The sequence below is a fragment of the Halichoerus grypus genome, chromosome 5 (genome assembly GCF_964656455.1).
Source record: "Halichoerus grypus chromosome 5, mHalGry1.hap1.1, whole genome shotgun sequence".
Taxonomy (NCBI): domain Eukaryota; kingdom Metazoa; phylum Chordata; class Mammalia; order Carnivora; family Phocidae; genus Halichoerus; species Halichoerus grypus.
Window position 1 is genome coordinate 31,293,985 of NC_135716.1, and position 27,856 is coordinate 31,321,840.

Here is a 27,856-nt window from a genome sequence, read left to right on the forward strand (position 1 = left end):
CAATTGTAAATTCTTTCTCTGCCCCTTTGAGATAAGAATCTATCAGTTTATTGCCAGTTGCACAACCCAGTAATGTCTTTCTTAAGGACTTCCATCCATTGGAAATGTAACCATCAAAGATTGTGCTCTACCTCCCAGTCTCTGTGGGAGGATAAGTGCCTAACTTCTCTAAGTACCAATCAGCAAACACAGATGGCCTGATCACACTGAGCAACCTCCTCCTAACATCCTCCAGTACTTTTCAACTAGCTCACTCTAGCACTTAAACCCTCCTGTCCTCTGTTTCAGCAGAATTGAGATCAGTCACTGTCCCTTATTCCAAAAGTCTTGAATTAAGTTTTCCTTGCCTGTTGAACTCAGCCTGGTTTAATTTTTCTTTGGGAGGGTATTTTTTTTTTTTATTCCTTAAAGTTCAGGAAAATTTCCTAAGATGCTGGCAATGTTGTTAAAAAGTACAGTCTTTTCTCAATGCCCTTTACCTGTAACAACTACCAACTTGGATTTTTAAAAGTTTATACTAAATGTGGACTTATAAAATAAAATAAATATTAGAAAACTGCATTTTTTTCTGATTTTATACCTAGGTATTTCTAAGAATAAAATATATGAACATAAAAAAATTCATAGTGGCCCTTCATAATGATTTACAATAATCACTCTGGAATTTATTTTGGTATTATATCATCTTTTATTTTTATTTGCATCCTATAACTATCTAATTTATTTCTTCAAGCATACATACCCACCAGACATTCAATAAAGTTTACTAAATTTTGTAACACAAAAAAGACTATGATGTGATGTTTTCAAAGGCCTTAGAGGTGGACTTGTTATTCCCTTTAAATGGCACTAAATGATTCATTGCTTGCCAGTGAAACCTTTCCAAAGAAAATATCTTTAGGATTTTCAGGAGAGATTAAATTTTCTGTACATTTTGATGATTCATAATCTTTTTTTATAAGAATTTATTCATTTATGAGAGAGAGAGAGCATGAGCAGGAGGGGCAGAGGGAGAGAGAATCTAAAGCAGATTCCATGCTGAGCACGGAGCCTGACTCGAGGTTCAATCCCAGGACACTGAGATCATGATCTGAGCCAAAACCAAGGGTCAAATGCTTAACCAAGTGAGCCACCCAGGGGCCCCCATGATTCACAATCTTTATGCAAATCCCAACAGCATTCTCCACACTTAAGTATGAATTTATAGCTTTCAGGCGAAATTCTAACATTACTAACAGCCTCCACCTGCCTCACTGTCACAAAGAGAGTGTATTTTCACATTAGGGAAAACTTTTTAAAATATATGGATTGATTTGACTTTGCCTGAATGCCCAGCCATGATTGTAAGTTATAAGCATAGGTACAACTGTTCTCTTGAGGTCACTCCTTTAGCACAACGTTAAGGAAAATAGTATGTGAATTTAATACAAGATCCCTCATTTGACATATTCATTAAAAATGTGAATAACCTGGGGCACCTGGGTGGCTCAGTCACTTAAATGTCTGACCCTTGATCTCAACTCAGATCTTGATCTCAGGACTGTGAGTTCAAGCCCTGTGCTGGGCTCCATGCTGGGCCTGGAGCCTACGAAAAGGGAAGGGAAGGGCAGGGCAGGGCAGGGCAGGGCAGGGCAGGGAAGGGAAGAGAAGGGAAGGGAAGAGAAGAGAAGAGAAAAAGTGAATAACCCCTGAACACAACAATGGATTATTGAGATTATATTTTACCAAAATAATTCTTTTAATCATTTTATTCATGAATAAGATCTGGGGCTCCAAATTGAGCTGAAAGGAATACCACATTCAAATATGTTCATTTTATTGTAAACACCTTGCAATTTAGTTATATAACATGAAAGAACTTATGTAAAGTGATTTTACTTAAGTAAAAAAAGAATTTTCATAACTTAGTCCCATGAATACATAAATGATTTTGTATCTTTAAGATGTTAAAATTCCATGAAGATCAGTTTAAATAACCTGCCATATGATAAACGTATGTTTTGATATACTCCATACTTAAGACAGTAAATCTATAAAAAATTATTTGGAAGAAGAATGAAAATGATTAAAGGTTCTGACCATATGCACTATCGAGTGTCCATAGTGAAGTGCCCTTGCTTTGCCTAGAAAAAAGAGAGCATAGAGTCAAAAGGTGATACTAAATATTATAGAAAAATTTCAAACTGGGTAAGACCAATGGTTCATTGGATTTTGTTTAATTTCACTAAGGGCATTATAAGCGATAATGGGCATAAAGTGAAGAATAAAACGCATTAAGTAGAGAAAAAACTTTTTATGCTAAATATTCAAAATAAATGTTAGAAAAATGAATAATCAAAAAAATACTAGAACATTTTGAGTTTTTCAGGATGGTTTCCTTATTATTATCAGATCAAAGGCCTCTTCCTTGCTTTCTGGTTTCCCTATGGACTAATACCAGTATTTCCCAACCTAGCTTCCCTACTCTGGTTGAGCTTGCTTGCTCAAATGCTCATTCCTGTGCCCTGACTAGACTACAAAGTTCTGATTCTTAATCTGTGGCCTGACGTTTTCTTTCTTCTCTAATTGCAAGTATCCAAATTCTTCAAGGATCAATACAAGCCCCACATATCCTAGGAACTCTTGCCTCATAGTCTCAGCCTTCTCTGATCTCCTCTCTTTCTGAACTTACATCCAATTTAGTAATTAAAATATATTAAGCATAAAAATGTGTACATAATTTTTCATGTATGTTATTTTTACTTGCTTCAATAAACTGTAAGTTTAAAAGGTCAAAAATTATTTTTTATATTCAATCTCCAAAGCATCCAGATAAGTACCAGTACTCTCCAGCTGTCAATGAACTAGTGGACAAAAATGTGATACTTTAGCAGCAATATGACTTGAAGGACTGAAAAATAATGGTTTGAACATGAACTTTTTTCCTTATAGTCTCATATTTGTATTATGAATTTCAGGACCTCCAGAGATTTGGAAGAATATAAGTCATTCACTGGGGAAATATATTCTTTTTCTTGTGAAAATTCTAGTTACATATAGGGACAAATCCTTAAAATAAACAAGAAAACCAAGCTAAGAATTTGCCTTTTCCCTTATCTTATAGATGTTTCTCTAGAGATAAGATTTTTAAAAAGAGGGTTCTGCCTTGAATTTTTATAATTTATATTATCTTGTTAATTTTAAAATAATAAATTTATGCATATGGAGCAAAATCAAAAGGATATACAATGAAGATACACAGTTCTCCCTTTTCTATCCTCTGTCCCAGCCATCCAGTCAGATCTCCTTCACTACAATTATTACTACCAGTATCTTTATCCTCATAGAGATATTCTCTGGATTTCTATCTATACCAAACTATTCCTAGCTATCTACTCATCTCCCCATCTATCCATCTACTTAGTCTTCACAAAATGGTAGCCTATTATACACACTTTCTTTGGCACTTTGTATTTTCACATACATGCGTAATCATAAGCCTATATATAATATTTCCCTATGGGTCCACACATAGAGATGCCTCATCACCTCTAAGAGTTGTAAATCATTTCACTGAATGGATTTACCCTAATTTATTAGCTCATCTCATACTAAAGGAGATTTAGTTTGCTTCTGATATTTGCAATTACATGCAAGGCTGCAGTATATATCCTTATATATAAGATACAATGTAAATGCATGTTTGTGGATAAATACCTGGAAGTAAAATTTCTGGGTCAAATCTATGCATATTTTTAATTTTAAAGAAACTGGTAGATTGCCTTTCATAGAAGGTGAACCAGTTTACAATCCTACCAGCAATGTATAAGCTTAATTATTCTGGCATTCCTGCTTTTTAGAGTACCAATAAGCCAGGCAGATTTTATAAATACACTTCCTGAAGTGTATTCAATATTCCAAGCCAGAAATATTGTTCCACACATCCAATTAGGCACTAGGCCTGGTTATTCTACCTCTGTGATATCTTTAGAATATGGCCACTTTTCTCCATTCGTACCACCAGTGTCCACGATCTCATGCCTGCATAATAACAATGACCTTTTAAGTAGCCCCACTTTATTTCGTTCTCATCTAAAACATTCTTCTGCAGCACACTACAGGCTGAGGGCTCCTTGTGGGATGCAGTCATTTTCTAGGGAAGAGCAGCAGAACAGAGAGGCAGGGATGGTGATGTCAGAAAAACTTGGGCAGGATTTCCAGCTATGCTTCTTGTTAACTTCTGGCCTCAAGAAAATTAAGTACACTCCCTTGCTTGTTCCTTTATTTAAAAAAAAAAAAAGAAAGAAAGAAATGTTGGGGCACCTGGGTGGCTCAGTCGTTAAGCATCTGCTTTCGGCTCGGGTCATGATCCCAGGGTTTTGGGATCAAGCCCCGCATCAGGCTCCCTGCTCAGCGGGAAGCCTGCTTCTCCCTCTCCCTCTCCCACTCCCCCTGCTTGTGTTCCCTCTCTCGCTGTGTCTCTCTGTCAAATAAATAAAATCTTTAAAAATAAAATAAAATAAAATAAAATAGAAATGTTAATAGTACTTATAAGGAAGGTCATAGTGAAAAGTAAAAAAAAAAAAAAAATGCATGAAAGGACTTAATATTGCCTGGCACACAGGAAGAGTTCAAAAAATGATAATGCTGGGGCCCCTGGGTGGCTCAGTTGGTTAGGCGTCTGCCTTTGGCTCAGGTCATGATCCCAGGGGTCCTTGCTCAGCGGGGAGCCTGCTTCTCCCTCTCCCTCTGCCTGCCCCTCCCCCTGCTTGTGCTCTCTCTCTCTCTCTCTGTCAAATAAATAAGTAAAATCTTAAAAAAATGATAATGCCAGTGATGATGACAATAATGAAGGAGGAGATTGTGATGATAATAAATTTGTCCCAGTATCCATTAATTGCTCTATTTGCCCCCACACTAAAGCCCTAATTCCTTGAGATAGTTATAAGACTTGACATGATTTAACACCTGCTTCCCTTCCAGCCTTCCTCTCTCACTGAGGCCCCACCACCCTTTCTCAACCCCACCCCCCACAAGCCACTCTATTTCAGCTAAATGGACTTGGATTTTCCTGAATCCACCTGTGTCTCTTTAGCTTAGCCATTCCATTCACATGCTAGTCCCATTGCATGTTATACACATATCCCTTTCCCCCTCTGCTGGGCTAACTTCCAAATCATTACAACTCAACATAGACAGTGTTTTGTCCAAACTTTCCCAATACTTGGTAGGTGTAGCCCCCTATGCTCTCTCATAACACCTTGCTCCAAATGCATGATGATGTTTAAAAATAGTGGTTTACTTCGTTAATGCAGGTCTGTATTTTCCTCTAGATTGCAAGACAGGGAGAAAATATCAATATAACCTGGCAAACCCAAGGCCTAGCCTAATACCTGGGACAAAGAAGGTCCTCAATAAATGTTTGCTGAAAAAAAAAGAAGAAATATCTGAAATCAAGAAATGTAAAATTCTACAGATTGCTGAAGTAAAAGCAGTGTCCCTTTTCCTTCTAAATTATAAAAATATCATTTCTTTTATTTTTTATATTTATGGGTTCCAAATTTCTAAATGTTATTACTTTTTAAAAAATTTTTTTAATATTTTTTGAAACTTGGATATTAATTATGGAATATTAATTATGGAAACTTGGTAGAAGTCATTCCATTTTTCAAATGTTTTGCTCCTCAATTTTGTCCAGAATATAATTTAGTAGTAAATACGTAAACTAACATCTTTGCTTGGATATGCAAAATAGGGTCAATCAATCCTGATATTCTAGTCACATCAGCAATCATCACACAGACTTTCTAACAGGATACAGACGTGTTTCTCTAGAACAACTGAGTGGCTAAAGTCATCATGGATGCAGACCAAATAGTGTAAATTCCTCCCAAGTTGTTTTTACACACTACTGATACCTAGCCTGAAAATATAGTCTTTGCAGAGGGTTGAGAAATCCCACGTATTAAAACTTCAGATCAGCACAGATGGTAACCCTGGAGACAAGCTAATGCAAAGCTTTATGTGTCCTTTTACTGCGCAGCACCTGTCATTTTACTTATATTAAAGCAATTTCATGGGAGGTATTAGTATTCAATTGAGCATGTCAGTAATTGGTCTAAAAGCATTTCTCACAGAGACTTGGCTATATTTATGATTATCCTAAGTACCCACTTCAGAAATATCCCCTATGTTCAACTTACAGGAAGTATTTACCATAGCCAGAGAAATAAAGGGTTCTGGACCTTACAGTAATTCTTAGATAAATCATCACACTAAACAAAGATCACCTTAAAGCAGTTTAGGATTTTTTTCTTCAGAATAATTGATTATACCAGATATTGTTACAATTCTCTGAGAATAAAATCATTTTATTTTTATATAAACTACAAAGATACCTTTTCCCCCTGTGCTTTTGTGCTTTGGTCTCAATGTCTCTTGAACTGAAATGCAATCATAAGCTTCTCTGTGGCCTCTATCTTCCCTCTCTTCCTCTTCCTGGCCTTCTTCTTTCCCGTTGAACTATACAACCTTTCCTTGTCTCAGCTATGACTTCAAACTAGTCCTTTCTCTTATGTCTTCCCTTTGCTGACCAACTCCACAAACCGTTCCTCTGCATCCATCGCCTTCCCCTTCTTACCACCCACTTTTGCTTGCCGGTTTTTATCCCAATATTCTGATCACCCGTCAACTGGCCCATACGTAACTACTAATTCCAGTAGCCTCCGTCAGACTCCACTATCTCTGTCCACTTGGTCTGGACACTCCTTCCTTGACTTCCAGGATGCTGAAGCAGCCAGGCTCCCCCACCCACTCTGCTCTTCACTGAGCCATCATCTTTCTCCCATTTCCTTTATGTGGCTATTCTCCAAAGTTCTGTCTCACTTTGATTTTCCTAGTGGATAATTAACAGATTTCTATGTAGCTCATCCTTTTTCCTGACTTCCAGAATCATCATTCCGAATTATTTATTAAACAGTTACCCAATTTTGTGTTTGTTTTTACTGCTCAGTAATATCTCTTTCAGTCATTGTCTCCTTTTTATCCCTACTACCATCACCCATGTTCAAGCCCTTACTGTCTTCTGTCTTGACCAAGTTTTTTTTTTCAGATTTTTAATTAGCAATAATCGCGCCTCGGATAAACCTCACTGGCCACGATACTGCCACTGCATAAAGCTTTTTTTTTTAGATTTTTAAAGCAACTAAAAATTAATGAAGGCAATATTTTAAAATCTTAAGAAGGACCAATGGCTGACATCTTAATTGAAGAAAAGAGTTTTAAAAGGTTCCTTAGATAGTTCATTTTTTTTCCTATGGGTGAGTTCTTTTTTTTTTTTTAATTGAAGTATAGTTGACACCCAGTGTTACATTGGTTTCAGGTGTACAACAGAGTGATTGGACAGCTCTGTACTTTACCCGATACTCCCCACCAGCTGTCTCCGTACGGTGCTCTCACAGCGTCGCTGACTATATTCCCTAGGCTGTGCCTTTCGTCTTTGGGCAGTTTAAAATCGTAAGTGCTTGGGGTGCCTGAGTGGCTCATTTGGTTAAGCGTCCGACTTTTTTATTTCAGCTCAGGCCATGATCTCAGGGTCATGATCTTACAGCGCTCTGAGGCAATAGCGACGGACTCTGTGCTGGGAGCGGCACCTGCTTAAGATTCTCTCTCTCTCCCTCTGCCCCCAGATGCCCCACCACCCACCCTCGCATGTGTACACGCGTTTCTCTCACTCTCTTTCTCTCTAAAAAAAATAAAATCCTTAGTGTTTGAGAAGCAGCATGTTGATGTTTGGAAAATAAGCACTCCTACTTCCCTCAGCACTCGTGTCCTCTGGTACACAGTTTACAAATCACTGGCTGGAAATGGTTGCAGTGGCCTTAAAACTTGTCTCTGACCCCTAATCCATAGCACAAATTAATTTTACCAAGGCAAAGCACTTACAGATGCAAACTCCTTGCTTAGAAATAGTCATTCCAAGTGAACAGTCATTCCATGTAGATTTTACACTTGGCATCCTCTTCCATATGGTCTATTCTATATTTTCTGGCTTGTCTACGTTCAGGTGGGATTACTACTGTTCAGTGAGTCTGTTTTCACCCTCTACTGGAGGCCTAGCACAGCACACTGTGCCTTGGAACTGGTCAAACATATTAAATTGAATTCTCAGTGCAAAACTCAAGGTTTTCAGGTATACATTATTGTGCTCAAGGATAGCACTAAATAAATGAGGCTTTTAAAAAAGTATGATATATCTAAACTGCCTAGTGTTTTTAGAATTTACAACAAATTTTGATGAGTCACTAAAGGTTCAGTCCCATGTGGAAAGCCCAGCAGAAATGACTGCCAAAACTCGGTTTAATTAAAAACAGAAAGAAACAAAGCAGCAGATTGGGTTTTTTTTCCCCCTAAATAAATGTTTCAAGTAAAAAAATATCATAGGTACACTTAATGAATCTTTCTGTACTTTCAGAACATAAGTACTTACACATTCAGAAGTAACTTGGGAGAAGTGAGGAAAGCCAGCCACGGACACAATGCATTTTAGGAATGTAACATATACTTATTGCTGTTTTCAGCTGCTTCAGCTTTCCTGAAGGCTTTTCAGGCACTGCTTAAGGCCCTTCAGGGTTCAGCCTGTGTCACCTTGTTAATCCTCATCTCAAATTACCCCACCCTTCTTGCTTCCAAAGCCCTGGCCACATCTGTGCCTGGTTCCTCATCAAATAAACTAAACACTTCCATGCCTGTTTGCTCAGAATGAACACACTGATCATTACGTTCCCACTTCCAGCAATGTCTGTCCCTTACCTGTCCAGAAAATGTATTTGTCCTGAAGAGTCCAGCTCAAGTATCAACATCCCACAATTTAAAATTAGGTAGAATGTGTGTCCCCTTCATATTTTATCTTTTTCATGATATACATATTTCTGTTGTAATATTTATCATATTTCATTAGTGTTATGGCTTATCTGCTAAAGGTAGGTTAGTATTATATTAAATTATTTAACTACTTAAAAAAATAGTCATTTACTTAAGAAATATGGAATTTGAAGTTTCTGGCCACAGGGGTAGTAGAGTACCCTTATGTTATAACAAATAGATAAACGGAGAGAGGACATAGTAATATTTATTTAAAATGTATTTATTTGTAGATAATATTTTAGAATAGCTACAAAAACAAAAGGAATCCAATATGATGTATTCACTTATCTGGGTCCTACTAATTCTCAAAGCAATAATTGTATCTTACATCTTTTTTCTTCATCCCTCTACTACATAGTGCAATTTATTATCTAGAATAAAGAGCCAATAAATATCTGTTAAATTGATTTTAGTTGAACTGCTATATTATTATAGTCATGCAAATAATTGATTTTTCTTCTGTTTAACAATGAAGGCATCTGTATAAGAGATAATCAATATTAAAAAAACACAGCCTACTTCCAAAAAAAGAAATTTAAAAGGTAAGAGTGTCCTACTGATAATCACTAGTCAGCCCTGACATGTAGGCAATACCTTTTCTTAGGGAATATAGCAGCCTGGAGTAATACATTTTTCACAGATACAGATACATACACCAGAAAAATATGTGCATGTCACTCTTCGCTTACGCAAGTATTTTCTTCTTTTGGGCATTATTTGAAAAGACCCAACATGGGGCGCCTGGGTGGCTCAGTCGTTAAGTGTCTGCCTTCAGCTCAGGTCATGATCCCAGGGTCCTGGTATCGAGCCCCGCATTGGGCTCCCTGCTCAGCGGGAAGCCTGCTTCCCCCTCTCCCACTCCCCCTGCTTGTGTTCCCTCTCTCACTGTGTCTCTCTCTGTCAAATAAATAAAATCTTAAAAAAAAAAAAATGAAAAGACCCAACATGATCAAAATCCATCCACTTCTCTTAAACAAGTCCTTTCAACAAGCTTGGAGAACTGACTTTTCCCGAAGAGCTTTTGACTTTCATTTTGCAGGGACAGACATTCTTAATTGAAACTGAAACCTGAAGGAACTTCCATGTTTGGGATCTAACCAGAAAGTGCCTCTAACCACCAGAGTATCACCAAAGACTCAAAGAAGCCACAGCCTGTGAAGGCACACAGTGCCCCCCCACACACCCCCATGCAAAGGGATTATGTCACCACTGGCAAAAAAGAATTAAAGATTAATTCTTAATTATTAAGTTCTAATATCCATGCTGAGATGAAAAACAAACAAACAAACAAAAAAGCCTTTTCTTAGTTTATCATCCAAACTATCTTTCTTCACACCAGTGCCTACTCAACAATTTCTTCATCAGCTCTTTATTTTATTAAACAAAAATTAACTCAAATCTCAACCTTAACTCTTCATGGTTTTGTAAGACTCCACACCCCAAAGAAATGAACTGTCACAAATTATGACTCCTTGTATAATGACTGAATGCCTGCTTTGTCAACCGAAGTGTTACGATTTGAGAACCATATAAAATAAAATTTACTCTTCAACTAAGGGCCCTGGATGCTCAGAGTTACACAAATACATAGGTTTTAGTTTAACATCAACTTTAAATTTTCACTTAAAAATTGTGTCAGCCTATCTTCGGATGTGCAATGCCCTGGCTCTTTTTTTTTTTCTCCGATAAGATGGCATTCATTTTTAAAAAGCCAAATTTTACCAAGAGAATTGGTATTAATGAAAACGTTGTTAGCTACCTCTGTCAATAGTTTTCGCTAATTCAGTGATAAAAACTGCTGTAAGTTCATTACCAAGAAGCTGCTTCCTCTACAATCTTCAAATGCTGCTGTCCTGCATAGTCGTTAAATCCTTCTATTCCATTCTGGACTTGAAGCTGAAGCTTGACTTCTTTACCAAATGATCAAACTCTTTCATCTTCTTCTTCAGATCTTCAAAGGTATGTAGTGCCTCATGGTTTCAAAGTTTATGATTATCTATCCACTGCATGAGATACTTTTCAAGCTTTTCAAACAGACCATATTATCCTTGAATATCTCAGCAAAGCTTTCCAAAACTAGGAATATAATATTGTTTTGAATGTTCTCACAAGTATAACAAAGCCTCTGCATTATAGATGGAGGTATATGCATGACCAAGCTTATGTCTTTTATGTGTTCACCTCATTCAATATATTTTATCCCTCCAATATTCTTTTTAATGCATGGGATTTTCTAGACTTTTTGTGCTCACCAACTTCCTTCATAAGCTTGTCCATTTCCTTAGAAAACATTGACACGATCTTGGAGTGAACTGCTGAGCAATGATTGAAGACTACTCTGCATCCTCCTACACAGACTCACCTACAACTTAAACATTTCCATTGTTGCAGTAATATAAACATGTTACAGTAGAATTCCTATTTGGATAGTAAATTTTGGGTGAAAATTTCTGCATAATGTTATAGTGAATATTTTGATAGCAAGAGTTCAGATAGTGAGGGCTATCTCTATTGCAGAAATACATGTGTTAACTGGTCTCTAATTTAGAATCTTTGAGTAACATTTCCCAACCGCTAGTTCTTCCTAGTGCTAGTCAGAATTAATTGTCACCAATTAAGATACCTTACTGTAGTTTCTCCATATTTCTTATTTCATTCACTTACATACATTTATTGAGTACCTATCATGTGTCAGGCAGTATGGAGGGTATATAAGAATTAATAAGATGTCCTCCAGCTCTCAAGGATTTTTCAGCACAGTAGAAGTAGACAAACATAAATAAAGGAATACAGTATGAATTACAGAAATCATGGCAAATATTCTTATAATACAGTTGAGGCAACAAAGAGAGACTTAGATGCTTGCTCACAAGGAGGCTGATTTCAGGAAAGCATTTATTGAGAAGATGACACCTGACACAACCTCTGAAAAGTGAAATGGGTGCAGCAACAGCCAAGACACACAGGAGGTGTGGAGGAGTGCAAAGAGCATGACATGCAAGGGAGTGACACCTTGGATCATAAAACAGAGCAATGGAGGTGAGCGGTTCAGAGTGAGAGGTAAGAGTGAAAAGGGAGCAAGGGCTAGTAGATCATGAAGGGCCTCACACTCACACAGGTAATTCTTGTCATGCAGAAAAGTGATTGTTGACACTTAACACATTATATGTAGAATTCCACCTTTCATGCATTAGCTGACCAAGTCTTCCTGTTCACGGCTTCCAATAGGAGAAAGGCCAGAACACTACGGCAAACCCTCCACACCCCAGTAGCAGTTTAAAAAATTGGGTGCTAGCTATCACTGAGGGATTAGGAGAGGAACTATAGTGGTGGGAAAAGAGTGTCTGCTACAGACACCTGTGGACTGCACTTCTCTTCACCCCAACCTTGAGTTACCAACTTCCTGATAACCGGGAAACCCCAGCCTCTGGGGCCATTTCCAATACACTCTTAAAGCTGCCTAGTGCCGTGCAGGACAAAAAATACTGGAAACCTCCAGTGATTTTTAGCTCGTTGATAATGGAACACACTCATTTTATAACATGTAAGTTAATATTTGAACTATGGCCATCTGATTTAAAAACATTCTCAGAAATTTCCTGAGTAAGAATGAAAAGGAAGGGCACCTGGGTGGCTCAGTTGGTTAAGCGACTGCCTTCGGCTCAGGTCATGATCCCAGGGTCTTGGGATGGAGCCCCACATCAGGGGCAAAGAAAGAGAATCCAATGAGAAATGCAGAGGGGAAATGGTCAGAGGAAGGGTTGGGAAGAGGGGCTCACAGTTGGCTCTCAGGAGCATGCTGGTGCAGCTGGATTCAGTATACAGATGAACTAGGGAAAGCCATCTGGATGAGGGGTACAAAGTGTGGAGAAAGAGCTAGCACAGAGGGAAAAGCTAACACAATATATAAAAATGGACAAGGAAGCAACAAAGAAAATTCTTGAAGAGATCAGGTCAAGAACAGATGGAAAGATGAAGTGAGTACAGAAAAAAGAAAGAAAACCTCCTCTGGGGCTTGACAAAAGGAGGTGAGGTTGGGTGTAGATAGAGAAACATTTTTTTAAAGATTTATTTATTTATTTGAGGGACAGAGAGAGTGAGTGTTGGGGGGGCGGGTTGCAGAGAGAGACAGAGAGTCTTAAGCGGACTCTGTGCTGAGCGTGGAGCCAGATGCGGGGCTTGATCTCATGACCCTGAGATCACGACCTGAGCTGAAACCAAAAGTTGGACACTCAACTGGACATTCAACTGACTGCACCACCCCAGCATCCTGACAGAGGAACATTTTTAAGTACAAAAATGGGAAATCGTACCAATTATGACTAAGAGAATTCATAGCTTCCAATTCCTTTGAGAAGTAGAAGGCAAGATCTTTGGTTTTTCAGAAAGCAAGACATCAACACCATGAAACGTGGCCCAGAGGTCAGGTAATAAAGAGCACTTCTTCTGTTCGCTGTATTGCTTCTGCTGCTGTATTCTGATTGCTAATCAGGTAGCACTGGGCTTTCAGAGTATAGAAGAGGTCATGTGGGGAATGCGAGCAGATGGGAAGCAGAGGCACATACTAAATCTATATGTCTGTGTGCATGTGTGTGTGAAATACACACACACACACATGCACACACACATATTTGATGTTCCTATCTTTCACCACTAGATGGAAGTTCCTTTAGAGAAACAAGGCTATCTTATTTATCTTGGTTTCCCTGACATATATCTGAGTTCATTTAGTTGTCTTTTATTTAGTATTGTCATTTGTTGATAGGTAGGTATATAGGTAGATTGGCTGATCGAATAAACAAGAAAAAACTACGTAGGTATTTCTAAAAGGATGTACTATTTTAAAGGTATTTAGAGGGGATGTAGTCAATGGTATTATAATAGCACTGTGTGGTGACAGATGGTAGCAGCTACACTTGTGGTGAGCACAGCGTAATGTACAGAGTTGACGAATCACTCTGTTATACACCTGAAACTAATGTAACATTGTGTGTCAACTATTCTCAAATAAAAAAATAAATAAATTTTTTTTTAAAAAAATGATGTACTATTTTAAATGTCTTTTATTTCTCCATCTCAATCAAATCCCATTAAACTGAATTTAAGAATTACATTTATGCTATTTGTTCTTGTTGTAATAGACATACCAGAGCATCTATATGGAAAATAGTGACCTTAGTCCCAAAATATAATTAAGTAAAGGTGGTGATTATGAAAGAGACTATACACACAGAGATGACACAAAAATACTAGAATCCATGTCCCCCCTTTTTTACAGAATATGTGCAACAGAAGTTTTAGTAGCAGCAGTTAAAATATTTTCAATGCTCTTGAGTCAGAGAAACTGTCTAAGCTTATATCTATGACTTAGTATCTTTATCCACTGTGTTTACATTTGCTTATTTCTACAGTATGAATAATGCAAGTTTATCCAATGTATCTTTGAGATTATAGTAAGATTTACTATAAATGCTTTGCAAATATCAGTAAATGTTGAATAAAACAGAGGCTTTAGGAGAAAAAGTTTGAGATTTCTAAAATTGTAGCAGGTAGAACAAATTTATAGCAATTTAATCCAGCCCTGTTCCTCAGTGCTTTTATACTCTTTATTAATTCATTCATTCATTGATTCATTTGACACATATTTAAATGCCTATTAAATGGGAAGCATTGTTCTATGGGCCAGTAACATAGCAAAAAACAAGGAAAAATCTTCATCCTCATGTGGTTCAGATCCTAGTGGTACAAAAAATAACACTAACAAAACAACAAAAGGTTATATAATATCAATAAAGAATAAATACTAGGAAGGGGAGCCTGGGTGGCACAGTTGGTTAAGTGTCCGACTCTTGGTTTCAGCTCAGATCGTGATCTCAGGGTGGTGAGATCGAGCCCCAGCCTCGGGTTCTCCACTCAGCGTGGAGTCTGCTTGAGACTCTCTTTCCCTCTGCTTCTCCCCCTGTCTCTCTCTAATATAAATAAATACATCTTTATTTTTAAAAAAAGAATAAATGCTAGGAAGAAAAATAAAGCAAGGTAAGGGACCACTGGGTGATGGGGCTACTATTTTAGATACAGTGGTCTGGGAAGGCCTATATAAGGAGGTGATATTTGGGCAGAAAATATAAAAGGGGATAATTTAATTTCCTTCCTATTTATTGGTTCATTATTTATTGTTTATTAGTTGGGATTTTGAAAGATTTTTTTTTTAAAGTTTTATCAAAAATAAAAGTAGAGGATGCAGCAGCTCAGGTAAAACTTCTAAAGCATATTATTACATGTACCTTTACTTTTTTAAATGGAAGGAAATAAAGATAATGTAAACACTTCCTGGTGACTTGCAGTGGCAGATTATTATTATGATCCATTTAAATCAGGAGCTTTTTTTTCTTTTCCCTCCCTGACAGCTGCCTCATCACAACATTTTATCAGTTACTGCTGCTAACTGCTATGGTTTAAAAAATCAGAGCCAAGGCTGAAAGGATTCAGTGAAAACAGTTAAAGCATTCTGACTGTTGGTTTTAAGATTTGTCTACGGAAGAGTTTTTGGTTTTGGTTTATAAATGTTCCATTAGCTCTAAAAATTGTGTTTTGTAAACTGACTCCTGGAAAAGGAATATATACACATACAATGTTATTTACATAACAGATCATAAAAGCTAGTATTTATTAAATGTTTACTCTATTTCAGAGTTTGTTCTAAGCACTTTACCCCAATTAATCCCCCCAAAGCTAAGCTTGCTCCCTCACTTTTATTATCTGTCAAATGGGGAAATAATAGTAGCTTCTTTTGAGTTTTACTGACGACTTTATGATTCATCACATAGTACATTTAGCAGATAAAGAAGTGTATTTCTAATCAGAGGACGGTGCATAAAGACTCTGAGACAAAAATGAACTTGGCATGTTCTAGGTACAGCAAAAAGGCCAGTACAGCTCATTAAATATGTATGTGCTAAATAGTATGTACTATTTTGCAGGATATTTTTGATTATCTGGTTTACTTGTATTTTTGTTAAATTTCCCTATGCCTATATCTAAATGCAGGCAATGCAGGAGTAACTCCCAAATGGTAAGACTGCAAATGAATTTCTCATTGTGGAAACAAAAAATGTAATTATTTTCTGAAAGACAAACATGAAATCCGAAATGTGAATCTCCCTATAAGAAGAGAAACAGCTTTAACTAACAGAAAACTGAAAAAGAAACCACTTTTATTTAGGTGCTATGTGCAAATTCCTTCTTTTGACAGATGAGAGTAACTTGAGGACAGAGAGTCTTCACAACCGCATTTGCTAAGGAATCAGATCAAGACCAAATAGGAAATTTTAAAAAGGAAGAGACATGCAGAGAGAGAGAGAGAGAAAATGTTAACAAGCAAGTACATATTTTCTTTCCAAATAGTAAATTGTATAGATTTCAAGAATCACAAAATATATTTTAGAGAACTGCAAGTTATAAAGCATGGATAGTTTAGGATATAATCACAGTTCATGAGTTATACTTGTAAAGCATTTCAAACATAATGACTTTGAGGAAAACTGAGGATTTCCTACTGAACAGTTCAGGGATTGTTCCCAAATCTATAAAAAGCCAAATCAGCTTTAAAGTTTTTTAAAGATTTTATTTATTTATTTATTTGACAGAGAGAAAGAGAGAGCACAAGCAGGGGGAAGAGAGAGAGGGAGAAGCAGGTTCCCTACCGAGCAGGGAGCCTGATGCAGGGCTCAGTCCCAGGACCCTAGGATCATGACCTGAGCCGAAGGCAGACGCTCAACCAACTGAGCCACCCAGGCACCCCAGCTTTAAATTTTTGAGATAGCTATTTTGATTTTGTCTTCCTTACATACAATTTTTTATTAAATTTGATTTTTTTGATTAACTAAATTTCCAACTAAGACTTTACAGTCCCACCTCCTTCCTTGGGAGGGTTATTTTATTTTGTCCCTCATAACTTGAAGGAAAAGACTAGAATTCAAGAACATTTATGTTTGGAACTGTGAGACATTTAGGGCTTTATATAACAAATTTTGACCATGTTTAAATAATTTTTAATGCCAGATAATAAATATCTATGAGGCTGTTCCATAATGACAGCGTTCTATGCGCACATTACGAAGCTCAGAGACTTGAGTTCTACCTCAGGGTGGTGTCAAAAACCTGTGTGATCCTGGGCTAGTCATGTAAGGAATGACAATCTCAGTCTCCACCTGTAAAACAAGGAAGCTGAACTCTGTAAATGAAGTATTTCATAAAACGTCAAACACTATTCCAATAATACTTATATTTATTACCATTATATTATTATTGGTATATTGTATGGTATATTATATCATACCATTAAAGTTCTTTACAAGCTTTAAGATTCTAGAATTTTCCTATAATGTTCTTTAAAAAATTATAAATTTTAAATCCTCAAATATGAAATTATGTTCCATTAAATTAACATTAAATGAACTTTATCGTATTCTAGTTATTAGCAACAATATATCTACCAGATATTTAATGATTTAGAATGCCTCAGTCCAAAACATGCCTCATTAGTACATGGTACACTCTGTGTCTCTTCTTGTCTGCTTCTGTCTCCTGTTCTCTCTCCCTCTCTTTACACACACACACACACACACAAATATACTGCTCCATTTTTAGAAAAATTTGTAAGTCAAATTTATAATAATCTATTAGGTATATCTTATGTTTCAGTGATAGTCTATATTTAGAGAATTCTCTGATTTTTATCATAAACCAATTGCCACAAATGTTGACATATATAGATGAAATACACATTAAATAATTCAGAGAAAGAAATGTTAATTTTTCATTTACTGATTTTTCTTCTCCCCCTCTGTACTTCTCAGTTTACGCTAGTGCCACATTTTACATAAGCTCTTACTTTCTGTTGTCTTACTTTAGTCAATAAGCAAACACGTGCAGAACATGTGCAGACTATGAAATTATTTTAGCATAATAATAATGTCTTCAAAACTGTTTCTGTTCATTAAATATGCCATATGATGGAGACATTTGGCCTTTAAAAAGCACAATTAAAACCTCATCGGAAACAAGAATATTCATGAATTATCTTTGTACTTCTATGTTAATTACAAAACTTAATATTTCAAGTCATGTTTTACAACTCAGACATACTGCCAATTAGAATATTTTCTAAGCATAATTGCTTGACATTAAATTTAAACATATTTGTAAAATACAAATGCAGTTTTATTTATGAAGGGTTTATAATATCCTATCATCATGTTATAGATATTTGCCTAACATCTGAATTAAGCTCAGTGCCTAAAATGACTCTTGCTAGCATGAGCCATTGGTTTATGTCAACATTTCCAGGTCATTAAGAAGCCATTCTTGTCCAGCACTTAGGACATGAAGTAACAGGAAGTTCTGTCAACCTGCCACAGTGCCAAAAATTGTCTAATTTGATATTCATCTCCTAAAAATGGCTTAAGTAATTCACCAAAAATAACATGCCTTCAGAAGAGAAAGTTGAAGTCAGTGTACTGAGACTTGCCGTTGTCCCTCCGCAAATGCAGTAATGAGACTTTTATGAGGTAGGGCAAAAAAATCTGCCCTAAATTAGTTAAAGCTAGTGGACACAATCTGATTGCAATGCATCCCTTTGAATTTAGGCATAAGTCTACATGTGAAATGTGAATTTAAGGTAGAGTATATTACAGAATTGGTGGTAAGAAAACCAGGCCCTTAATGACTAGAGTCTGGTACCTTGCTCCCAAGGAAGTAACTCATAAGGCCACCATCCAGAGTATCCTGATGGAACACATCCAAGTCTCCGGCTCTGCCACTGGAACCACCGAACGCCTGCAGTAAACCTGCTATTCCTCCCTAAAGCACACAACAAAGGACTCAGTGTCCTTGGTAACCCATGAAATGCTAGACAATGTCTACTCCTCTTCTATGTTGTCAGTATGTACCTTGCCCTACCTGGATAAACTGTTACCCTTTAATCTGCTTTTTGGCTAGACTTCCTCACCTCCCTTCTTCCCAATGGGTCTAAGGAAAATTATTGGTATTAAAGTCAACTTTTGTATTTATATCTTGTGAGTCCCCTTTATCTAGGTAAAAACTCACTCTTTTAGAGGAAAATCAAAGACCCCAAACCTAGTTCTAATTCTTGACCCAGAGAATTAGTATTCAATCAGATTAGGAATCAAATAATCCAGGAATCACTTAGCTCAAATAACTTTCTCTGATTTTACTTCAGTGAATGGTGTACTATAGTGACTGCAACCAAAAGGGTAGTATGGGCTGGCAGAGGGAGGACAGAAGGAAAGATCCAAATTGTTATGCCCTCCCATGGAAAATAGTCTGAATACAACTCAGCCTTTACTTCTGGGTGGCCAAGAAGGCAACATCAGGATAACAGTAGGCATTCATTCAAGTATTGGGGGGCATCTACTACATACTAATGCTCAGTTCAGGATATCCAGAAATCAAGGAAAGAATTTGATCTCAAGGAGCTCAAGGTGCAGGGTGGGTGACAGAGATGTAAATGAACAATCAAAATATTACATCATTATTGTATGCCTGGGCATTAGAAGAGGAAAGCAGAGGATACAAAGCCACTGAACTACACAAGGGAAGGTGGGTCTGAGTCAACTTCCTAAAGTAGGTAATGTCAAAGTTTTTAAAAAAATGCCAGTTAAGGCACTCAGAGAGGGAGGAAATATATGCCAAGGCCATGGAGAGAGTATGGTGTGTTTAAATGGTTAGGGACAGATAAAATATAAGTGGGTATGTCTGACCTATGCATCTGCGTGTGTGTTTAGGGTAGGGCATGAGATGAAGCAGGACACATGCACATGTTTCAAGAAAGGTATAAGGCAACATTTTTTTTTAGATATGACACCTAAAGCACAAGTAATCAAAGGAAAATAGGTAAGTTGGAATTCAAAATTAAAAACTTCTGCTTGTCAAATGACACTATAAAGAAAGAAAGTGAAAAGACAATGAACAGAGTGGGAGAAAATATTTGTAAATCATGTATCTGCTGAGGCTCTAGTATTCACAACACATAAGTAACTCTGCCTACTCAAGAATAAAAAGAAAACATAACCCAATTAAAATATGGGCAATTACTGAATTAAAATACCATGTGTTTTATAATGTTTAGAAACTGGAGCTATCATACATTGCTGGTGAAAATGTAAAAGGTACTGTGGAAAAGTTTGACAGTTACTACAAAATTTAAGCATAGTGCTATCATGTGACCCAGCAATTCCACTCCTGGGTATCTATACAAGAGTACTGACAACATACATCCACACAAAAACTTAAACATGAGTGTTCATACAGCATTTTCATAATACCCAAAAAGCAGAAGCAACTCAAGTGTTCTTCAACTGATGAGTGAGTAAACAAGATGTAATATACCCAAATGATGGAACATTGTTCAATCATAAAAAGGAATGAAGTACTGACACATGCTACAACATGGATGAACCTTGAAAACATTATGCTAAGAATACATACAAAAAGGGTCACATATTGTATGATTCCATGTACATGAAAAGTCCAGAATAGGCAAATCTAGAGAGAGAAAGTGGATTATGGTTGCCAGGGGCTGGGAGAAGAGTGGGAATTCACAGCTAATGAGCATGGAATTTCTTTTCAGGGGTGATGGAAATGTTCTGGAATTACAGAGTGGATATGCGGTTGTACAGCTTTTTGAATATATTAAAAACCACTGAACTGTATACTTCAAAGGGGTGAATTTCATGGCATGTGCATAATCGTTCAATTTAAAAAAAAAAAAAAAAGATTTAATGTGTTGCCAAAGGAAATTTAAACTTTACAGACATACATGGTAGGCCTGAGTTTCAATTATAATGTACAAGTCTCCAAAACCCAATTTTAACTTTCTTAGATTTTCCTATGATCAACCCTTGTTACTATAAATGCATTCAGTTTCCTACCAACAAGTTACTGAGGCATCAGTAAAAATCTAATGCATTACAATAACATTTCAAGTTTCTTAAGTACACATGACAAGATCTTAAGTGTCAGTGTTTCTTCCATAATACTTTAAAAAGTGAAGATCCAACCAGAAGAGGATCCAACTGGAAGAAATATGGCAAAAACAGATTCTTAAAACAGTACATGGACACCTCAAATTTCGAAGCTGTTAATTTATCATTATCCTAAGTTTTACCTTGATCGCCTCTCAGCTTTGCCTCCTAATTCCTTAACACATGAGTTGATTTTATAAATTCCCAGATCTAAAAAATGTTCTCACTTTTTTTATGGAAAAAAAAAGTGTGCGGGGAGTAGGGAGGAAGAAAAGTAGATGCACACGCACACACATCCTATCCTAAGAAATAAATACAACAAATGGTGCCAAAAGCTTACTTGAAGATCTTTTATGCAGTGTTTCCCATCACAAATTACAAAGAATAAAACGTTTATCAAAGTGAGATTTATGGCATTTTCTTCTATAGTTCAATACAAATAATTTCAAAGCCATCATTTGTTATATTTTTATTAAAAACTAATAAAAGACCCGTTTAAAATAGTTTTATAATTTACTTCTAAGACACCTCTGAGACGTTGCACTTGCCTTGAGTTTGCAAAGAAATTAAATGTATTTGTATAAGTGTTTCAGTGACAAATTAATCTATGGTAACAATAACTTTAATTGGGAAAAACATTTGAAGCAATTTTTCAAACATTTCATTTCAATCAACTAATGGAAAATATCCAATCATATTTGCATAAAGTTAATTTTGAAATGTTTTGTTGATATTATACAATTAGAATGCATTGCTGTGTTTTGTCACTGAATGAGATGTCTGTTTATTGGAGGACTGAAGATAAAGTAAACTTAAATATTTATAAAGTAGGGCAAATAGTACTGGAGTAGTAGTTCATAAACAAACAAGTAACAAGCAAGTCTTGAACAAGACAGTCATTTATTGTACTGAAGTGATTCTGGGCAACTCACCAACACTGAATCACTGCAATATGCAAACAGAATAACTCCAAAGTCTAAAAGATATTTACAATGAAACTTAGTTCCTCTTAGCACTTCATACTTTTTTTAACTACCATTTTTTCAAACCGACTGGTCACCCTTTATCAAAACTATCACGTGGAGGTCAAAGAAGAATTATTATTTCTGAGCCCTTAGAAAAAGTTGCCAAGAAACAGCTACACATTTTTGTAAAAGAGATGCTTCTAACGTATTTTGCTGTGGTCAAATCATGGTTGAATGTTTCAAAACCGACCAAAATGAGAGTGTCACCAGCCCTTCATACCTTAATGACACAGACCAATGAATTCAATTGCATTGACCTGCACTTATATTGGATCATGCTGGTTCCCTCCAGTGCAGGAAAGATAGAGTCTTGAGAAGACAAGCCATAATCAAGGAGGAATTCCTAACACCCAGCAGTAATAAACCACATTCACCCAGAAAACAAAACATGCCCAGAGGGGCGCCTGGGTGGCTCAGTTGTTAAGCGTCTGCCTTCGGCTCGGGTCCTGATCCCAGGGTCCTGGGATCGAGCCCCACATCGGGCTGCCTGCCCGGCGGGAAGCCTGCTTCTCCCTCTCCCACTCCCCTGCTTGTGTTCCCCTCTCGCTATGTATCTCTCTGTCAAATAAATAAAAAAATCTTAAAAAAAAAAAAAACATGCTCAGAGAAACTTCAACCCATTAGATAATTTTTATGTTTCTTCTTGATACCACAAAGGAGCATGTTTTCCTTTTTACAGTACCTAATGCTAAATTGAGCTTCCATTGGAACAGACAGGTTGGTCCAAGAAAATTAAAGAACTGTGAAAAAGTCAGTTTTTAACCCAAAGGACTTACTTCGGCAACACTTGCACACCCTTGACCTTAGGGTGAAATAGTTTCTTCCAATGAGGCTTCTACATTACCCTACTGTGAGGCTGAACTAAAAACAAATACAAGAGACCAATTCTGTTTTGAGGAATGAACAGTTGTCCTCATTCAACATTATTTCTTTCAAGTCTTCAATTAAGTCCCTGGCATTGTGTTAAGAACTGCAAATGTAAGTAAGATGTATTTACTAAGCTTAACCCATTCAGTCTGGTGGGGGAAATAAAGGAAGTGGTATGTATAAAGGCCAAGAAGTATAAAACAGATGTCAATTCAGGAACCAAGAACTTTGCTGTGGCTAGATCATAGGGCAGTATGGGGGACTGGCCAAAGATGAGGTTAAGGAGGGAGACAGAAGTCACAGCGTAGCCAACATTTATTAAGAATTAACTGTATCAGAGCTGCTATCATAAATACGTCACATACATTTTTTTTTTTATTTAGTCCTTACAAAACAAGTCGATAAGGCAGATCTCATTTTGATCACCCCATTGTAGATGAGGAAGCTAAACTATAAGGAAGGTATGTAAACTGATACCCATGCTGCCCAACTAATAAGTAGAACTGTGCTATGATCTTGGCTCCCAGATTGCGGATCCTATGTGTATCATAAAAGGTCTGTGCGCACACACACACACACACACACACACACACAGACACACACAAAAGAATTTGCATTTCCCTCATAGGTGAGAAGAGATCACTGTTGAGTATTACACAGAGAAGTAGCACAAGGATCCCAAATTTGAACATGGATTAGAGGAGACAGACCATAGAGCTGGCCAATAACTAGAGGGCCAAAGTGGTAATCCAAGCTGGAGGTGATAGAGCTGTAAATTTTGGCAACAGAAATGAAAAGAGGAATGGCCCTATCAGAGTATGTATTCATTTAGAAATGTTTAAATTTCTAAATAAGGACTATGGAATAAAAAATATGCTCTTAATAATCCCTAAAATTCATCAAATGTCCCAGTCTAGAAAGATGGCAGGTGATGAGGAATTTTGTTATGGTGCTATTTCTGTTCAGGAGTCTTCTTTTTTCCTATTACTTTATTTTTTTGTCTTTTATTCTTGGCTCTAAAACAAAATTGTCACCCTTTCAGTATATGAATCTCAGAAAGGAGGCTGATTGACATTGAAGTTTAATGTATTCCCCACAATCAGCTTCCAGCATGGTTGTGCTTATGTTCTACCATGGCCTTCCTGAGGCATCTAAGCGTATAGTTATGCCTTCTTTGCTTATTAAATTGATTTTTAATTTATAATGTGGGGTTTTTTAAATCTAAAAGAGAATTTACTGGATAGAATTAAAAACAAGCAAATAATAAATGTCATCATACTCTTCTCCATTGTTGGGGAACAAATGAAGCTAATCTACAATCATCAGTGCATCTTACACCTCCCAGATTGAAAAGGATCCCCAAATACTCTTATCAGGGCACTGTCTTTTGATTCATATAGCAACCAAAGACTATCATCTTTCAAGTACAACTCGTGTCCTGACTCCTTAGCACTTATAACAATTTAAAGAATGCTACCTGATAGAACACAAACACAATATACACTTTACTCCAATGTAGCCTGTTTATATTTCTCTAGGAGTTCTGAATAAGCAGTATAGTGAACTGAGGAGATAGCCATTAGAATGGAGGGAAAACATGCTCCTATTTTTTGAGAATACTTGTATCTGAGCTGTCCATAGTTCTTTGAGATGAAGACTAACACTTTGAAGACGTTCTAAAATATAAGTGACTAACCTGAGGAACTGGCTTGGTAGAGAAATTTGCTATTTGCACCTGCTGACTGACACCTGGCATCAAAAGGAACTGAATTAGACAATGGGAATTTGTTATTGTTGTTTTGCTTCTCTGGTTTAAGAACCTCTCATTCTCTGTTCATGCCATTTCACCTTTCCCACCACAGATAGGTACTCAGTCCATATTAGTCAGAGTTCCTCGTCCCCCTGGATATAAATGTATCCGTACACACATGGCCAAGAAGGGCCAAATGTAACCCTTCTGAAGAAATTATAAACATTAGGGGAAAGAAATTCTTGGGTCTTTTCTCTGGGATTGTTAGCTAGGAGGCCATATAAGCCTGGCACTGACAGCCACCCATCTTTGCTGTCATGTGTTACCTAAAAATGATGCCAAAATAAGAAGTTAGTAAGAACAAGAGAGACACACAGATATCCAAAATTCTAGTGATATCACAAGATCTACTGCATCCACTGTATTTGAATCAACCCACACCCTTGATAAACTTCCCATCCCTTTTTCAATTCAGCTCATTTGAATTGAATGTCTGCCACTTGCAGCTGAGAGAATTCTGCTTACCAATGCAAGACCAACAATAAATTAGTTTCTTCTCTTTGAGAACACAAAATAATAGAATACTGGTTAAAAATAGGTACATTATATAATGAAATAAATTTTATGTTTTGCTTATCAATAGATTAACTTGAATTATGAGCTGGTATACATAATTCCTTTGGCACTGAGTAACCAACTTTTAGAGAATCTTGAGGTACAAAGCCAAAAAGTATTCTTTTTAGAAGAAACATTTATAAAAAAAAAAAAATGACACACTAGAAGAGACTTTTTCAAAAGCAGAAAACAGTAGGAATCTGAGGACTTCAACAAGATTTAAAACAATGTGGACAGCTGCATTTAGCAAGGTACGTTTTCAGTTGAGGACAATGGAAAACATGAGTGAATATATTTCATGAATTATGCATTGTATCAGAACCTCATTTGGTAAGCATTCTGACCTCTGCTATTTCTGTGCTGGTGTCTATTTTACTCCCAATTAATCAGAAATGAAATTAGCATGGTAGATAATAGATAATGCTAGAATTAAAGACAGAAAGTTGAAAATCCTTATAGTAATTTCACATTTAAAAGCATGAAATTAGTTTTGAAATTAAAATGAAATCAAAGAGTAGGAGCAAGAAGTAACCTCTTTCTGGTTCAAGCTAAATTTATAGGAGGACATAAAATTGCTCTATATTTTTATTCTCCACAAAGTAGTTCAAATGTGGATGAATTAAATATATAAATAAAATTATAGAGAGCAATGAGTTGATCAATGTAGGTCCTGCATTCAAAGTGAACCTAGCACAATGAAAAAGAATCTAATGGTGGTTAGATACAGGAGAAAGCTTTTATAAAGGACAGTGCATTATTGAAATTATAGGTAAATATTTGCATCATAGATGAGAAGGTTAAAATGAATATCTATGGTTGTGAATTTTCTAAAAATTAAAATAATGATTTCTCTCATAAAGGAAATATTAATTATATGTTAATTATAAATTAACTCCCTCTATAAATTATACACTATTTTATAAAGTAGAAGTTCTAAGCAGAAAAGTTAATAAAAAGGTCCCATCTCCTACAAAGTCCTGCAAAGCTTTCATGATGTCCCTCAACTCTTGCCCACTACGTTTCTGACTTTCTTGCCTATTGCTTTCCTCTGCTATCTCTGCTCCAACCCAACTGGCCTCCTTAATGCTCCTCAAAAGTTCCAGGCGTGCTCCAACCTTCCATGAGCTGTTCCCTCTGCCTGGAATGTTCTTTGGCTTGATATTCATATCCCTCACTTCCTGTCTTACTTCAGGATTTTACTGGAGTGTAATTTTCTCAAAAAGGCCTACCTTGACCATTCTATTTCAAATTGCCCCACAGAACCTCTCCGTTCCCCTTACCAGGATCTATGTCATTTCCTCTTCTATTTCTTGCCCTTTAGAGAACTATATGATTTAATTTTTATTGTGTTTTTGTCTAGTCTTTGGCCAGTATCAAATTCCTCCTCTTTAATTTTTATTATGTTTTGTTTATTCCCTATTCCCTGTCCCACAAAAATGGGCAAGGGTCTGTGTCTGTTTTGTCTAAGAATTGAAGAAGTACATTACAGGTATTCAATAAATATTTTTTAATGTTAAACAAATTTATTATTGAAGTATAGTTGGCATACAATGTTGTATTAGTTTCATTTGTATAATATAGTTATTTGACAATTCTATACAATACACAATACTTACCATGATAAGTGTAGTTACCATCACCATATACCATTATTACAGTACTACTGACTATATTCCCTATGCTATACTTTTCCTCCCTGTGACTTATTTATTTTATAAATGGAGGTTTGTACCTCTTATCCCCTTCACCTCTTTTGCCCATCCCCCCAACCCCCTTCCCCCTGCAAGCAACAGTCTGTTCTCTGTATTTATGAGTCTCTGTTTGGGGTCTGTTTTGTTTGTCTGTTTTTTGGTTCATTTGTTTTGTTTTTTAGATACCACATATAAGTGAAACCATATGGTTTTGTCTTTCTCTGACTTATTTCACTTAGCATAATACTTTCCAGGTCTACCCATGTTGTTGCAAATGGCAAGATTTCTGTCTTTTTTATAGCTGAGTAATATTTTATCGTGTGTATATACCACAGCTTTATCCATTCATGTATCGATGCACATGGATCTTGCTTCCATACCTTGGCTATTGCAAATAATACTGCAATGAACATAGGAGTGCATATATCTTTCTGAAATAGCATTTTTCTCTTCTTTGTGTAAATACCCAGTTGTGCAATTACTGGATTGCATGGTACTTCTATTTTTAATTTTTTGAGGAACCTCCAGACTATTTTCCAAAGCAGTGGCACCAATTTACATTCTGAACAGTTCATGAGGCTTCCCTTTTCTCCACATCCTCACCAACACTTGTCATTTCTGTCTTTCTGATACTGGCCATTCTGACTGGTATGAATTCATACCTTATTGTGGTTTTGATATGGATTTCCCTGATGATTAGTGATGCTGAGCATCTTATCATGTGGCTGTTGGTCATGTATATCTTCTTTGGAAAAAAAATGTCTATTCAGGTCCTCTACCCATTTTTAATTGGATTATTTGGGGGTTTTCGTGTGGAGTTGTAGGAGTTCTTCATATATATTGGATATTAACTCCTTATTGGATATATTCTTACACCAATCACAACAATAAACTTGCAATAGGTTATAGATTAAGGATTAATAGATTAATGACCTAAATTCGAGATGTGAGGCCATAAAA

General features: G+C 36.5%; 1 protein-coding gene and 1 pseudogene across 4 annotated transcripts in view; both read right to left on the reverse strand.

Moving 5' to 3' along the window:
* The window catches only part of OXR1 (oxidation resistance 1), a 437,299-nt gene that overhangs the window by 355,038 nt on the left and 54,405 nt on the right, over positions 1–27,856 (reverse strand). The gene's annotated exons all lie outside the window — the stretch shown is intronic.
* On the reverse strand, positions 7,077–7,159 carry LOC118530427 (U4 spliceosomal RNA; annotated as a pseudogene).